The sequence below is a fragment of the Procambarus clarkii genome, chromosome 38 (genome assembly GCF_040958095.1).
Source record: "Procambarus clarkii isolate CNS0578487 chromosome 38, FALCON_Pclarkii_2.0, whole genome shotgun sequence".
In the NCBI taxonomy this organism is placed as follows: Eukaryota; Metazoa; Arthropoda; class Malacostraca; order Decapoda; family Cambaridae; genus Procambarus; species Procambarus clarkii.
Window position 1 is genome coordinate 3894639 of NC_091187.1, and position 16217 is coordinate 3910855.

The following is a 16217-nucleotide window of genomic DNA, read 5'->3' on the forward strand; positions in this document are numbered from 1 at the left end:
CCCAGTTGACATTATCAGCAGCAGTTATAAAATTGTTTATAGCAGTTTCATTGTGCAGCCTAAAGCTTAACTCCCTTGTTTCTAGAGGTGGTTTGCTAATGTTAGTTAAGAGAAATGTGGGGTAGTGGTCTGTAGTGCTATCGGTGATTATACCTGAAGTAAGCGGAGAGGTTATGTTGGTCCAGATGTGATCTAGAGTCGTGGCAGTGCTATCAGTGATTCTAGTAGGTCTAGTGATTAAGGGTATGAGGAGGCAGGAATTCATACAGTTGAGGAAGCTAACAGCAGTAGGGTGTTCTGGCTCGCAGAGGTCAATATTAAAGTCCCCTGCGATAATTAGGTGGTTTTTGTTCAGTCTGTTATCAAGTATTAGATTTCTAAGGTTTGAGTTGAATCCAGACACATCAGTGTTGGGAATTCTATAGACTGCACCCACAGACAGGACAGACTCGGCACCCTTGACTCTGAAGCTGGCGAAGATATACTCCCCATAGCAGTCTCTAGTTCTAATTTCTTTTAAGCATGTTAGTTCTTGGTGGTAGTAAAGAGCAGTGCCACCACCTCTCTGAAGTTGACGACAGTTGTGAATTGCTGAGTAGTTAGGCATGTTAAAGAGTTGAGTAGTATCTTCTTTCAACCATGTTTCAGTAAGTATAATAAAAGAGAATTTGTTGCCAATAGTTTCAATCAAGGCACTAACATCATCGAAGTGTTTACCTAGGGATCTAACGTTCAAATTGATTACAGAGATATTGTGATTATGAGTTAATACATTGTTTACATCATGTGCTGCAAAATATCTGCAATTTAGATCATGAAAGTGATTATTGTCATAGATAGTGGATAAGAGGTTAAGTTCAGGGTCTATACTTGACTGCATAAAAAAAGCTGATTGTAGAATCAGAAATAAGTAGAAAAAAGCTATAAAATAGGGAAAAATATATACACAATACTGTACAAAACAAACACAAAAGGGGCTTACAGGGGTACAATGGAGTAAGGGAGTATGGCTAGGCTAGGCAACCTAGGCAATTAATGAGATTAAAGAAAAAACATGTAAACATGGACTATACAAAACACAAGATATGGAAATACAAAACAAAAAATATAAGCAAGACTAAGCAATACAAAAAAAAAAACAAATTGAGCAAAAAAGAGGTAGATTGCTTACGAGTACTCACAGGTACACTGTAAGTAACAATTTGCAATTTGAGATGCAGGCAAAGCCAGGGGTACAATGGAGTAAGGGAGCATGGCAAGGCTAGGCAACCTAGGTAATAAATGAAATCAAAGAAAAGTTGAATAATAAACATAGGCAAATTTAAGCTAATGATTAATAACTATAGATAGTTCAGTAATGACTGTATAATTAAAAAGACCTGAAGAACTACTTAATAACTCAATTAAATAATTTCGGTAAATGACTAGGTAAGAGTAAGTTAAAAATTAAGTCAGAAAATGAACCAAGGAGATTATATATATATATATATATATATATACATATATATATATATATATATATATATATATATATATATATATATATATATATATATATATATATATATATATATAAATAAATAAATAAATAAATAAATAAATAAATTAATAAATAAATAAATAATAAATAAATAAATACTGTCAATGATATAATCGATAATTTTATACATTTTATGATAAACATTTTAACCCAGTTTTATCCAGTGCTCCCACATGTCCCTTAGGCTTGTATTTTAACTTATTTATGTTACTTGGTCTATAATTGTCACGCTATCTCGGAATAAATCCGCATGTTGACTTAGATATCTCTGAAGTTACAAAGTTTAACGATGCACTTACGATGCACTTATTAGTATGCTTAACTCGATTCATACAGCTCTTGATAAAAAGGAGTTCCCTGTTGGGTTATTTGTGGACCTGCGTAAAGCTTTTGATACTGTCAACCACCATAACCTTCTTCTTAAATTACATCATTATGGAGTCAGAGGACACTCCCTACAATACCTCGAGTCCTACCTTACTGACAGGCTCCAATATGTTTCTGTGAATAATACAATTTCTCCCACCCTACCCATCAACATTGGTGTTCCTCAGGGCAGCATACTTGGCCCTCTCCTCTTTCTCATCTACATTAATGACCTTCCAAATGCCTCCCAACACCTCAAACCAATTCTATTTGCTGACGACACAACCTTCATTTACTCCAGTCCTGACCCTCTTGCTCTAAATGCCACAGTAAATACTGAGCTAAATAAAGTCCATCTTTGGCTAACTGCCAACAAACTCACCCTTAACATTGACAAAACCTTCTATATTCTGTTTGGCAATAAATCCTCTAGTCTTATAAATCTCAAAATAAACAATACCCAAATTTGTAACAAATTAGATGGCAAATTCCTTGGCATTCTCATTGACCACAAGCTGAATTTCCAGGGACACATTCTAAATATATCTAAAAAAGTTTCAAAAACTGTGGGCATTCTTTCTAAGATCAGATATTATGTACCACGCCCTGCCCTGGTGACTCTCTATTACTCCCTTATCTATCCTTATCTCAACTATGGTATTTGTGCTTGGGGTTCTACTACCCAAAATCACTTACGTCCTCTAATTACCCAACACAAAGCCGCTATTAGAACAATATCCAACTCTGGCCCCAGACATCACTCGGTACCCCTACTCAAATCTCTTAATATGTTAGATATTAAGTCTCTGCACATTCTCTCATGTGTATTATACATATATAAAACGCTAAACTATAATGCCAATCCTGATCTTAAAAGCTTCATAGTAGGTTGTAACAGAACCCATGAGCACCACACCAGAAATAAATACAGTTTTGATATTCCTAGAGTACGTCTTAATCAAACTAGAAATGCTCTGCAATTCAAGGGGCCCAGAATGTGGAATGACCTTCCCAACCATGTTAAAGACTGTACCTCTCTCAACCAGTTTAAGATAAAAACTAAACACTACCTAATAAATTCCCTGTAATCTACCTCACTCCTCTATTGTCAACCCATGTCTGTTATTTTTTTTTTTTTTTTTTTTTTTTTTTTTTTTTTTTTTTTTTTTTTTTAATCAACACTGTCAACCTATTGTATTTGTGCTGCTTTTTCAGTCATGTTTCCCCCTTTTTTTTTATCTTTATTTGTATTTGTTCTCAACATCTTTTATTCTTTATGCTCAATTAGTATTAAGTTCTAGATATTAATGTTTTCTTGCCCGAAACGCATTGCGTAATAGTGGCTTTAGGCATTGTATGTACTAGATCTATCTATATATCAATCCATTAATGTAACATCACTTGTATGTATATACCTTACCTGAATAAACATCTGAATCTGAATCTTAGTTTATGTTATTGACAAATTTTAACATTCTCTGTGATTTTTGTTTGACAGAAAACGAGATACATTTATAGGGTGACTCTGCTGGTTAGTGACCTTGACACCTGTTGTACGAGGAGCACTCAATGACTTGCTATGGATCATATTAAACTAACAATTAACAATACCCAAATTGAAAGCAGAGTAGTTGGAAAATTATTTTTGGTGTTCACATTGACAAGGAACTGAATTTCACTTGTCATATACGAAATATAGCAAAAATAAATGTCTCAGACAGTAAGCATCGTAAATTTATGTATTTATTTATTTTATATATACAAGAAGGTACATTGGGTCAACGACTCAAAAGTCCCAGGTGTAAACGAAATTAAATCACAAGTTATAAAAGAACTGGCAGATGAACTGTGTCTCCCACTGAAATTAATATTCAGAAAATCTTGTATTAACAAGCTTAGGTGTACACAGCAATATGCTGCTTCGCTATTCTATATGATGGATTACAAAGTGTAGATCAAAAACTAGCCACAAGTTCATCTAACCTCCCCGTCTCACAGGAAGGCCAGTCATACACGGAATCAGGAGAGAATATGGAATGCCAGGCTGATCCACCAGTACACTAGCACAAGAATATCTTCCAATACACGTAAGTGTATGAAGTAGTCCCAGTGGTGTAGTGGTTAAGACTCGCCTGGCGTTTAGCTTGCGCTTTGTCCTGAGTTCGTATCCTGGCCGGGGAGGATTTACTGGACGCCGCCAATCCTTAACTATAGCCTTTGTTTACCCTGACAGTAAAATGGGTACCTGGTTGGTATTCCAGGGAACATAGCACTAAGGACCTGCCCGAAACGCTATGTGTGCTAGTGGCTTTACAACCATGTATGAACTCCTCCATATATAAATAATAATAATAATAATAATAATAATAAAAGTAGTTACAGAGCTCAAAATACCTCGTACCATTTGGTCTGAAATCATTGATAACAGGGCAGTCAGAGATGTTACAACATTCCCAGTGTTATGTTTAGGCCGGAAGTTAGTTAGTTTAGTTCATTTATTATGCACCCCATACCCATCTTGTGGGCGGTAGTGGAAAGGGTTACAGAGGCACATAATGGGCTCAGGGACTGAACCCCACAATTCATTTAGCTAAGCAAGTTACAATCTTGATGAGCTAGGTTACAAAATTCAGTATAAGTCGTCACATCAACAATGGGTTCGAGATCGACCACAAGTACAGTTTCTAAATTAAGCAACTGACATATGTGGAGAGCTAGTGTCAAAATTGATATGTTTGTCCTGCACACTGCCCCCCATCCAGTGGGCAGCGGTGGATAGGTTACAATCAGTTACTACCTACAGTTAGCAAACTGGGGATATTTGGCTAAAATTTCTGGTAGCAGATCATTTTGAATGAAATATTTACACATCGCTGGAACATTGGTTATAGAATTGTCTCTGAATTCATGTATCTTTTCGCACTCCATCACATAGTGACGGAGGGTGTACGAATAATTTTGTTGACACAGTTTACATTTGGTCAGGTCTACATCGGCAGATAATGAGAATTCCCAGAGATACTTGTAACTGAGTCTAAGCCGAGCAGTAGTAACATCTAGAAGTCTGCTGATTTTATTGGATGAACCATAGATGTGTGGCTCCTCTTGCATGATAGTATGATGATAGATGGAATTACTGGTGACGATTTTACTTTGCCTCAGATCTACAAGATCTTGTTGAAGTTCTCGGTGTACTACTGCTCTCAGATTGCTCATTGGCAATCAAAAAAAAATAAAAAATAAAATGTTTATTTAGGTAAGGTACATACATACAATAAATTTTTACAAAGATTGGTTGACTTATAGGTAGAGCTAGTACATACAATGCCTAAAGCCACTATTACGCAAAGCGTTTCGGGCATGATAAACTTAAATGACAAGCTTAATACTAATTGCGCATAATGAGTAGAATGAAAACAAGAAATGAAAACATAGCTGAAAAAGCAGCACAAATACAATTATGTCGACAAACAGCGCTCTTTAAAAAAAAAACAGACATTGGTTGACAATAGAAGGGTAAGGTAGATTACAGGGAATTTATTAGGTATAGCTTCGTTTTTATCTTAAACTGGTTGAGAGAGGTACAGTCTTTAACATGGTTGGGAAGGTCAGATAATCCAAGGTGAATCCAAGGTTATACTCAACATCTCCTTTAAAGGCAGATTCTTTGAGTAACTTATCAGCTCTATCATGCATTCGGAGGACAACATGAGATGGAGACCACATGAAATGGACTCTGTTGCCATCCTTAATAATTTTGTTGTATTTGTGTCTAGCTTCGGACACGAGAATGTTACAGTTATGTCTTAAAGAGTTGAGAGCAATTAAGGATGATGAAGAGTCACTTACAATTAATGTATCAAGTTTGGAGACTTGCACACATTTCAGTGCAAGGATCAAGGCAAATAGTTCAGTCTGAAGGGTAGAGGCCCAGTTGTTTATACGGACTCCTCACTCAAAGTACAAGCCATCGCCCATTGTCAGGACAACTGCACTTCCAGCTGCACCCGTGGGGCGGTGTAGGGAACCATCAGTGTATATGATTTAAGAGAGAGAATGCTCTGTGGACAGAGCATCAATATGCAGGAAAGTGCCGTAGTTGTCTCTCTTGGTACAAATCATAAGCCTGATACATTCTGAGTTGGGTTCCAGTTTTAGTCATCCATTTGGAACAATGTTGACCTTCAATAAAGAAATTCTGGAGGGCTTCTGTGCAAGGGTTAGGATGAGTTAGCCTAAGCATTTTTATACCAATTTGACAGTTAATTTCAGTAACACAATCAACATCGCTCAGAATATTAAGTTCCTTTCTCATGTTAAGTATCTTTGTGGTACGAGGGCACCCAAGGATAATCTTCAAGGCTTCGTTCTGCAGTTTTTCAAGCCCCTCAAGCTTTCTTTCAGGCATCAAAACAAGCAGAGGAGCAGCATAATCCACTAAAGATCTGATGTATGCAAGGTACATCATTTTGACAATTACAAAAATACAAATACAAATATTTATTCAGGTAGAGTACATACATACAAGGTAAGATACAAAAGTTGATGGATTTATAGATAGAGCTAGTACATACAATGCCTAAAGCCACTATTACGCAAAGCGTTTTGGGCAGGAAAAACACTAAAGACTAAAACTTAATACTAATTGAGATTAAAGTATAAATTGTGATGAGAAAAAATAAGAAAAAAATGAAAAAAGGGGGGGGGGAAACATGGCAGAAAAACAAAAACAAAAGTACAATTTGGTCAACAAACAGCATTGTTTAAAATCGTAGACATGGGTTGACATTTAGGGATGAGGTAGGTTACATTGAGTTAATTAGGTGGTACTTAGTTTTTATCTTAAACTGGTTGGGTGAGGTACAGTCTTTAACATAATTGGGAAGGTCATTCCACATTCGAGGTCCCTTGATTTGTAAAGCATTTATAGTTTGACTAAGTCGCACTCTTGGAATATCAAATAAGTATTTGTTTTTGGTGTGGTGCTCATGGGATCTGTTACAACCTTCTAGGAAGCTTTTGAGGTCAGGATTGACATTACAGTTCAGCATTTTATATATATAAAATACACCTGAGAGAATGTGCAGTGACTTAATATCTAACATATTCAGAGATTTGAGTAGGGGTACCGAGTGATGTCTGGGGCCAGAGTTAGATAGTGTACTAATAGCAGCTTTGTGTTGAGTAATTAGAGGACGTAAATGATTTTGGGTAGTAGAACCCTAAGCACAAATACCATAGCTGAGATAAGGATAGATGAGAGAGTGATAGAGTGTCTTAAAGGCAGGGCGAGGTACATAATATCTATAATAATAATAATAATAATAATTTTTATTTAGGCAAAGGTACATACATAAAGAGATTTTACAAAGTTTGTTGGCTTTATAGATAGAGCTAGTACATACAATGCCTAAAGCCACTATTGTATGTACTAGCTCTATCTATAAAGCCAACAAACTTTGTAAAATCTGATCTTAGAAAGAATGCCAACAATTTTTTAAACTTTTTTGGGATATATTTAGAATGTGTCCCTGGAAATTCAGCTTGCGGACAATGAGAACGCCAAGGAATTTGCCATCTACTTTGTTACAAATTTGGGTATTGTTAATCCTGAGATTTATTTGATTTGAGGATTTATTGCCAAACAAAATATAGAAAGTTTTGTCAATATTGAGGGTGAGTTTGTTGGCAGTTAGCCAGTGATGGACTTTATTTAGTTCAGTATTCACTGTGACATTTAGAGCAAGGGGGTCAGGACTGTCGTAAATGAAGGTCGTGCCGTCAGCAAATAGAATTGGTTTGAGATGTTGGGAGGCACTTGGAAGATCATTAATGTAGATGAGAAAGAGGAGAGGGCCAAGTATGCTGCCCTAGTGAACACCAATGTTGATGGGTAGTGTGGGAGAAATTGATTTATTCACAGAAACATATTGGAGCCTGTCAGTAAGGTAAGACTTAATGTATTGCAGGGAGTGTCCTCTGACTCCATAATGTTGTAATATAAGAAGAAGGTTTTGGTGGTTGACAGTATCTAAAGCCTTACGCAGGTCCACAAATAACCCAACAGCGAACTCATTTTTATAAAGAGCTGCATGTATCAAGTTAATCATACTAATAAGCGCATCATTAGTGCTTTTTAGGGGTCTGAAGCCATACTGGCAAGAGCTAAGTATACTGTGTTTGGCTAGATAAAAGTAAAGGTGCTTGTAGATAAGTTTTTCAAATATTTTGGACAAGTTTGGCAGAATTGATATAGGTCTGAAGTTGTTAACATCAGTGGGATCACCACATTTGTGGACAGGGGTTACTCTTGCTTTTTTTTAGAATTTCTGGAAAGGTTTGGAGTTCAAGTGACTTGTTGAAGAGCAATGCAATAGCAGGAGCTAAAGATCTGGAGGCTTTTTTGTAAATAAGGGTCGATATCTCCTCAAGGGCACCAGACTTGGTTTTAAGGTTAAGGATTTAAGTCAGTAACATCAGTGGAATTAGTAGGCATTAGGTACAGAGACTGTGGATAGTTACCTGTAAGATTGTCCTGAATATTAGTACTGGACTGTACTAATTTGGACTTAACTCGACTGGACTTAAAGACTGTACCTCTCCCAACCAGTTTAAGATAAAAACAACGTACTATCTTATTAACTCCATGTAACCTACCTCACCCCCAAAATGTCAACCCATGTCTACTAATTGAAACAATGCTGTTTGTTGACCAAATTGTATTTTTTCTTTTTTTTCTTCCAAGTTTACCCCGCCCCCTTTTTTCATTTTTTCTTATTTTTTCTCAACACAATTTATACTTTAATCTAAATTAGTATTAAGTTTTAGTCTTAGTGTTTTTCCTGCCCCGAAACGCTTTGTGTAATAGTGGCTTTAGGCATTGTATGTACTAGCTATATCTATAAATCTATAAATTTTTGTATCTCACCTTGCATGTATGTACTCTACCTGAATAAATATTTGTATTTGTATTTGGAAGATGGAATATCATTTGCAAGGGATGACCCAATGGAAGAGAAGAACCTATTGAACTCAAGAGCAGTGTCAGAGGCTGAAAGCAGACCATCAATATTTGACAGGAATATTGGTTTGTTATTTAAAATCTTCTTTGATCCCAATATTTGTGAAATTGTGCTCCATGTTTTCTTAATGTTTCCCTTTGTGTGGGTAAATTTATCTTCGTAGTATTTAATTTTGGCTCTCCTAATTATTTTAGATAGCAATGATGAGTATTTCTTTGAAAATTCTTTGGAAACGATTCCTAACCTATACTTCTCAAGGCCATGTTTTTTATTAATGGATTTAAGTATCCCCTTTGTACGCCAGGGATTATTTAGCCTTTTAGTTGTGACTTGTTTCGTTAGCATAGGACAGTGGGTGTTATAAAGGCTGAGAGTTTTTTGAAGAAAAGATTGCACTGCTAGGTTCTAGTAGGTCTAGTGATTAAGGGTATGAGGAAGCAGGAATTCATACAGTTGAGGAAGCTGGCAGCAGTAGGATGCTCAGGCTCACAGAGGTCAATATTAAAGTCCCCTGCGATAATTAGATGGTTTTTGTTCAGTCTGTTATCTAATATTAGATTTCTAAGGTTAGAGTTGAATTCGGACACATCAGTGTTAGGAATTCTATAGACTGCTCCCACAGACAGGACTGACTCAGCACCCTTGACTCTGAAACTAGCAGAGATATACTCCCCACAGTAGTCTCTAGTTCTAATTACTTTTAAGCATGTTAGTTCTTGGTGGTAGTAAAGAGCAGTACCACCACCTCTCTGAATTGGTCGACAGTTGTGAATTGCTGAGTAGTTAGGCATATTAAAGAGTTGAGTAGTATCCTCTTTTAACCACGTTTCAGTAAGTATAATAAAAGAGAATTTGTTGTCAATAGTTTCAATCAAGGCACTAACATCATCGAAGTGTTTGCTAAGTGATCTTACATTCAAGTTAATTACAGAGATATTGTGATTATGTGTTAATACATTGTTTACATCATGTGCTGTAAAATATTTGCAATTTTGATCATTAAAGTGATGATTGTCAAAGATAGTGGATAAGAGGTTTAGTTCTGGGTCTATACTTGTTTGCATAAGAAGGCTGGTTGCAGGAAAACAAGGCAAGAATGGCAATTACAAAACAAAATTTTGATATAAAAGGGGGGGAATTAAAATATAAACAAGACCTATACAAGACAAACACAAAATGAACAAAAAGAAAATGAAGTAGATTGCTTACAAGTACTCTCAGGTACACTGTAAGTAATAATTTGCATTTTGAGACACAGACAAAGCCAGGGGTACAATGGAGTAAGGGAGTATGGCGAGGCTAGGCAACCTAGGTAATAAATGAAAGCAAAGAAAAAAGTTGAATAATAAACATAGGCAAGTTTAATCTAATGATTATTAACTATAAATAGTTTAGTTTTGATCCTATAATTAATAAGAACTAAAGATATATTAATGCACTCAATTAATTAAGTCCAATAAATGACTAATATACATTAAATTAAAATTTACTTTAAAAAAGTGTAACAAAGAGACTTTGGATACGTAGCCCGCACTAGGTGACAAGGGGGTTAATTATGTTGACTCAATGAGAGGGATAATAAGGTGAGACAAACCACATTGGGAGAGGACAGTGTTGAGGTTATCCTCATTAGCAATTGTAAACATTTTACCTCCTGAGGTCTTTCTCACTTTAATCACGCCATCTCTAACGAAGCACTGATGAATCGCAGCTGGGTTTTGATTACGGATTTGACGCAGGCGGTGGAGGAGTTGCTGTCTTTTTCTAGTCTTTTTTTCTAGCTATACCTAATAAATTCCCTGTAACCTACCTTACCCCTCTATTGTCAACCAATGTCTGTTTTTATAGAGCGCTGTTTGTCGACAGAATTGTTTTTGTGCTGATTTTTTAAGCTATGTTTTCATTCCATGTTGTCATTTTATTCTTTATGCTCAATTAGTATTAAGCTTTAGTCATTTAAGTTTTTCTTGTCCGAAACGCTTTGCGTAATAGTGGCTTTAGGCATTGTATGTACTAGCCCTATCTATAAATCCATCACTCTTTGTAAAATCTCTTGTATGTATGTACCTTACCTAAATAAATATTTGATTTGATTTGATTTGATTTGAGTCAAGCACTCGTTCATGTAGATTCCCTTTCGTTGGGATGCAGCTGTCCGGACAAGATGTGATTTTATGGACTGGGAAGCTAGCTTGAGGCGAATTTTTCGCTGGTTTAGACCTGAAGGATTCCTTTTGCCTACTCTGTAGGCAGCAATAATGTCAGTTTTATTTAGAGTGACACGCAATTCGTCTTTTATGAGAGCCTGAACTATTTCAATACACTTTTCACCTTCACGTTCCACAGGAATATTTTGGGACGACACAATAACATAGTCAAGCAACTTTTGCTGGTCCTGTTCATCCTGGGAGATGGAATGTTGGGCAGATGACACATTTGCAGATGACACAAAGATCTATGATAAAGAAGGAAGTGAAAGTGATATTGAGACCTTACAAAGAGATCTACATGAACTCCACCAATGGTCAGATGACTGGCAAATGCTCTTTAATGTCGATAAATGCAAGACCTTGCCTGTAGGGCATAACATTCCACGTCACAACTACCAAATTGCCAGCTTTACCTTACAACAGATAGATGAAGAATGCGACATTGGAATCAGAATCCATCATTCACTAAAAGTTGCACAACAAGTGGGAGCGCCAGTAAAAAAAGCGAACCAAACCTTGGGAATAATCAAGCGTGCCTTTACCTTCAAGGAAACTAAAGTAGTCCTTCAATTGTATAAGTCTCTGGTTTCACAATTTCACAAATATTGGGATCAAAGAAATCTTTAAATAACAAACCGACTCTCCTGTCTAATAACGATGGTCAGCTTTCAGCCTCTGATTCTGCTATTGAGTTTAATAGGTTCTTCTCTTCCATTGGTTCATCCCTTGCAAATGATATTCCATCTTCCAGTACTGACATTAAGGACTATCTTACAGGTAACTATCCACAGTCTCTGTACCTAAAGCCTATTAACTCCACTGACGTCAATGAGATAATCCTTTCCCTTAAAACCAAGTCTGGTGCCCTTGAGGAGATACCAACTTTAATTTACAAAAAAGCCTCCAGATCTTTAGCCCCTGCTATTGCTTTGCTCTTCAACAAGTCACTTGAACTCCAAACCTTTCCAGATATTCTAAAAAAAGCGAGAGTAACGCCTGTCCACAAATGTGGTGACCCCACAGATGTTAACAACTACAGACCTATATCAATCCTGCCAAACTTGTCAAAAATTTTTGAAAAACTTATATACAAGCAGCTTTACTCATATCTAGCCAAACTCAATATACTTAGCCCTTGCCAATATGGCTTCAGACCCAAAAAAAGCACTAACGATGCACTTATTAGTATGCTTAACTCGATTCATACAGCTCTTGATAAAAAGGAGTTCCCTGTTGGGTTATTTGTGGACCTGCGTAAAGCTTTTGATACTGTCAACCACCATAACCTTCTTCTTAAATTACATCATTATGGAGTCAGAGGACACTCCCTACAATACCTCGAGTCCTACCTTACTGACAGGCTCCAATATGTTTCTGTGAATAATACAATTTCTCCCACCCTACCCATCAACATTGGTGTTCCTCAGGGCAGCATACTTGGCCCTCTCCTCTTTCTCATCTACATTAATGACCTTCCAAATGCCTCCCAACACCTCAAACCAATTCTATTTGCTGACGACACAACCTTCATTTACTCCAGTCCTGACCCTCTTGCTCTAAATGCCACAGTAAATACTGAGCTAAATAAAGTCCATCTTTGGCTAACTGCCAACAAACTCACCCTTAACATTGACAAAACCTTCTATATTCTGTTTGGCTATAAATCCTCTAGTCTTATAAATCTCAAAATAAACAATACTCAAATTTGTAACAAATTAGATGGCAAATTCCTTGGCATTCTCATTGACCACAAGCTGAATTTCCAGGGACACATTCTAAATATATCAAAAAAAGTTTCAAAAACTGTGGGCATTCTTTCTAAGATCAGATATTATGTACCACGCCCTGCCCTGGTGACTCTCTATTACTCCCTTATCTATCCTTATCTCAACTATGGTATTTGTGCTTGGGGTTCTACTACCCAAAATCACTTACGTCCTCTAATTACCCAACACAAAGCCGCTATTAGAACAATATCCAACTCTGGCCCCAGACATCACTCGGTACCCCTACTCAAATCTCTTAATATGTTAGATATTAAGTCACTGCACATTCTCTCATGTGTATTATACATATATAAAACGCTAAACTATAATGCCAATCCTGATCTTAAAAGCTTCATAGAAGGTTGTAACAGAACCCATGAGCACCACACCAGAAATAAATACAGTTTTGATATTCCTAGAGTACGTCTTAATCAAACTAGAAATGCTCTGCAAATCAAGGGGCCCAGAATGTGGAATGACCTTCCCCACCATGTTAAAGACTGTACCTCTCTCAACCAGTTTAAGATAAAAACTAAACACTACCTAATAAATTCCCTATAATCTACCTCACTCCTCTATTGTCAACCCATGTCTGTTATTTTTTTTTTTTTTTTTAATCAACACTGTTTGTCAACCTATTGTATTTGTGCTGCTTTTTCAGTCATGTTCCCCCTTTTTTTTATCTTTATTTGTATTTGTTCTCAACATCTTTTATTCTTTATGCTCAATTAGTATTAAGTTCTAGATATTAATGTTTTCTTGCCCGAAACGCATTGCGTAATAGTGGCTTTAGGCATTGTATGTACTAGCTCTATATATCAATCCATTAATGTAACATCACTTGTATGTATATACCTTACCTGAATAAACATCTGAATCTGAATCTGAATCTGAATCTGAATCTGGTGCGCCTCCGCCTGGATTATTGCATACAGGCATTGAGACCTTATCTTCAGAAAGACATAGCTGCTCTGGAGAAGATGCAACACCGGGCAACAAAAATCATACCAGAGCTTAGTCATCTCTCGTATCAGGAAGGGTTGAGGGCCACTGGCCAAACAACACAGCAAACCAGGCATGACAGGGCGGAGCTCATCGAAACACTTAAAATACTCAACAATTTGGACGATGTTGATCCGGACACTTTCTTCAAAAGGTCAGATGTAACACGAACGAGGAGCAACGGGTTCAAGCTCAACAAGCCACAATGTAGGACAGAAAACAGGAGAGGCTTTTTCACCCGTATGGTGGTAAACCCGTGGAACAGCCTACTCGCCAAAAAGTAGGTAAGGTAAACGCCAAAACTCTACTGGGTTTTAAAATACAGATAGAAAAGATCGTCCAGGCAAATGGGTAGGACCTTTGACAAGCCGCCAACTTCCTGTCCTCGTTGAGGCCACCAATATTAGTGTCTCAAGTAAATTAAACGTCGACAAAGATCAGTAACCAAAGAAAATGGGAAGAGCGACGTGGCGAGTAAGCGAGCGAGCGAGTGACGTCATCATAACAAAGGTTGCTATAGACGTTTCCACGACTCGTGAAGTTCGCCTGTCTTAAAGACCTGTGTCCACAATACCCGCCAAATTGTCCCTCCCACAGTACTCTCAGGACACTTATGGCAGTGTAAGTGTGTGGTGAGGCCACACCACTGAAGACATTGAGGATATACCACGAGGGAGAGACAAAACTGTTGAAGGAAAGAGTTGCTGGCGCCACCTGACCACCTTGTTCCTCGCACTCTCATCATCCTCCGTAAGTACTTGAGTGCATTACCTGGTTGATGGGGTTCTGGGAGTTCTTCTACCTCCCAAGCCCGGCCCGAGGAAAGGCTCGACTTGTGAGAGTTTGGTCCACCAGGCTATTGCTTGGAGCGGCCCGCAGGGCCACATACCCACCACAGCCTGGCTGATCCGGAACTTCTCTTAGAAAACAGTCCAGTTTTCTCTTGAAGATGTCCACGGTTGTTCCGGCAATATTTCTTATAGTCACTGGGAGAACGTTGAACAACCGTGGACCTCTGATGTTTATACAGCGAAGAGTTAGGGGTGACATGATAGAGGTTTACAAGTGGATGAATGGACACAACAAAGGGGATATTAATAGGGTATGAAAAGTATCAGCACAAGACAGAACACGAAACAATGGGTATAAATTGGATAAATTTAGATTTAGGAAAGACTTGGGTAAATACTGGTTCGGTAACAGGGTTGTTGATTGTTGATTTGTGGAACCAATTACCGCGTAACGTGGTGGAGGTGGGGTCCCACGATTGTTTCAAGCGCGGGTTGGACATGTAAATGAGTGGGATTGGGTGGTTATAGATAGGAGCTGCCTCGTATGGGCCAATAGGCAGTCTGCAGTTGCCTTTGCTCTTATGTTCTTATGTTCTCTGATTGTGCCTATGGCACCTCTGCTCTTCACTGGTTCAATCCTGCATTTTCTTCCATATCATTCACTCCAGTACATTGTTATTTTACTGTGTAGATTTGGGACCTGGCCCTCCAGTATTTTCCAGGTGTATATTATTTGGTATCTCTCGTCTCCTTTCTAGAGAGTACATTCGGAGAGCTTTGAGACGATCCCAATAATTTAGGTGTTTTATCTCAACGATGCGTGCCGTATATGTTCTCTGTATTCCCTCTATTTCAGCAATCTCTCCTGCTCTGAAGAGGGGAAGTGAGTACTGAGCTTTCTGCTCCAACATTGTCTTACACCCCCAACATACAATTGTTAATAATAAAAATAATAAAAATTTATTTAAGAAAAGTACATACTGTACATAGTTGCAGAGTTACAGTACAAACATTCTGTTTGATTTAAAGATAGAGGTAGTACATACAATACCTAAAGCCACTAGTACGCATAGCATTTCGGGCAAGGTGAGGTGGGGGAAAAAAACACTTAGACTAAAACTTAATAGTAATTAAGCTTAAAGTATAATTGCATTGAAAGAAAAAAATAAAAATAATAAAAGATGAAAAAAGGGGGGGACATGGTAGAAAATAGTCAATATACAAGTTGGTCAACAAACAGCATTTTTTTTTCTTCAACAAAAATGTTGGGGTATGGAAATAGGACTATGGAATTGTTGGAGGTGTAGATGTAGGCCAATAGAATTGTTGGGGTAAATTATATGCCAATGGCATTGTTGGGGTGTGGACATTGGCCTATCGAATAATGACAACTTTTATAATAATAATAATAATAATGAGAAATTCCACTGGGACTGTGTGGTGTTGCAAACCCATGACCAAGGCATTGCCAGCTGCATACTCTACCACTGTACCACCACTGACTTTCTTACAATCGGATT

At 37.4% G+C, this 16217-nt stretch overlaps 1 long non-coding RNA gene across 1 annotated transcript in view; it reads left to right on the forward strand.

Moving 5' to 3' along the window:
- The first annotated feature begins 14431 nt into the window (after positions 1 to 14431).
- The window catches only part of LOC138372213 (uncharacterized), a 55654-nt gene continuing 53868 nt past the window's right edge, over positions 14432 to 16217 (forward strand). The window contains exon 1 of the long non-coding RNA XR_011230737.1: positions 14432 to 14656. This is a non-coding gene — a long non-coding RNA (uncharacterized lncRNA). The remainder of the gene's footprint in view (positions 14657 to 16217) is intronic.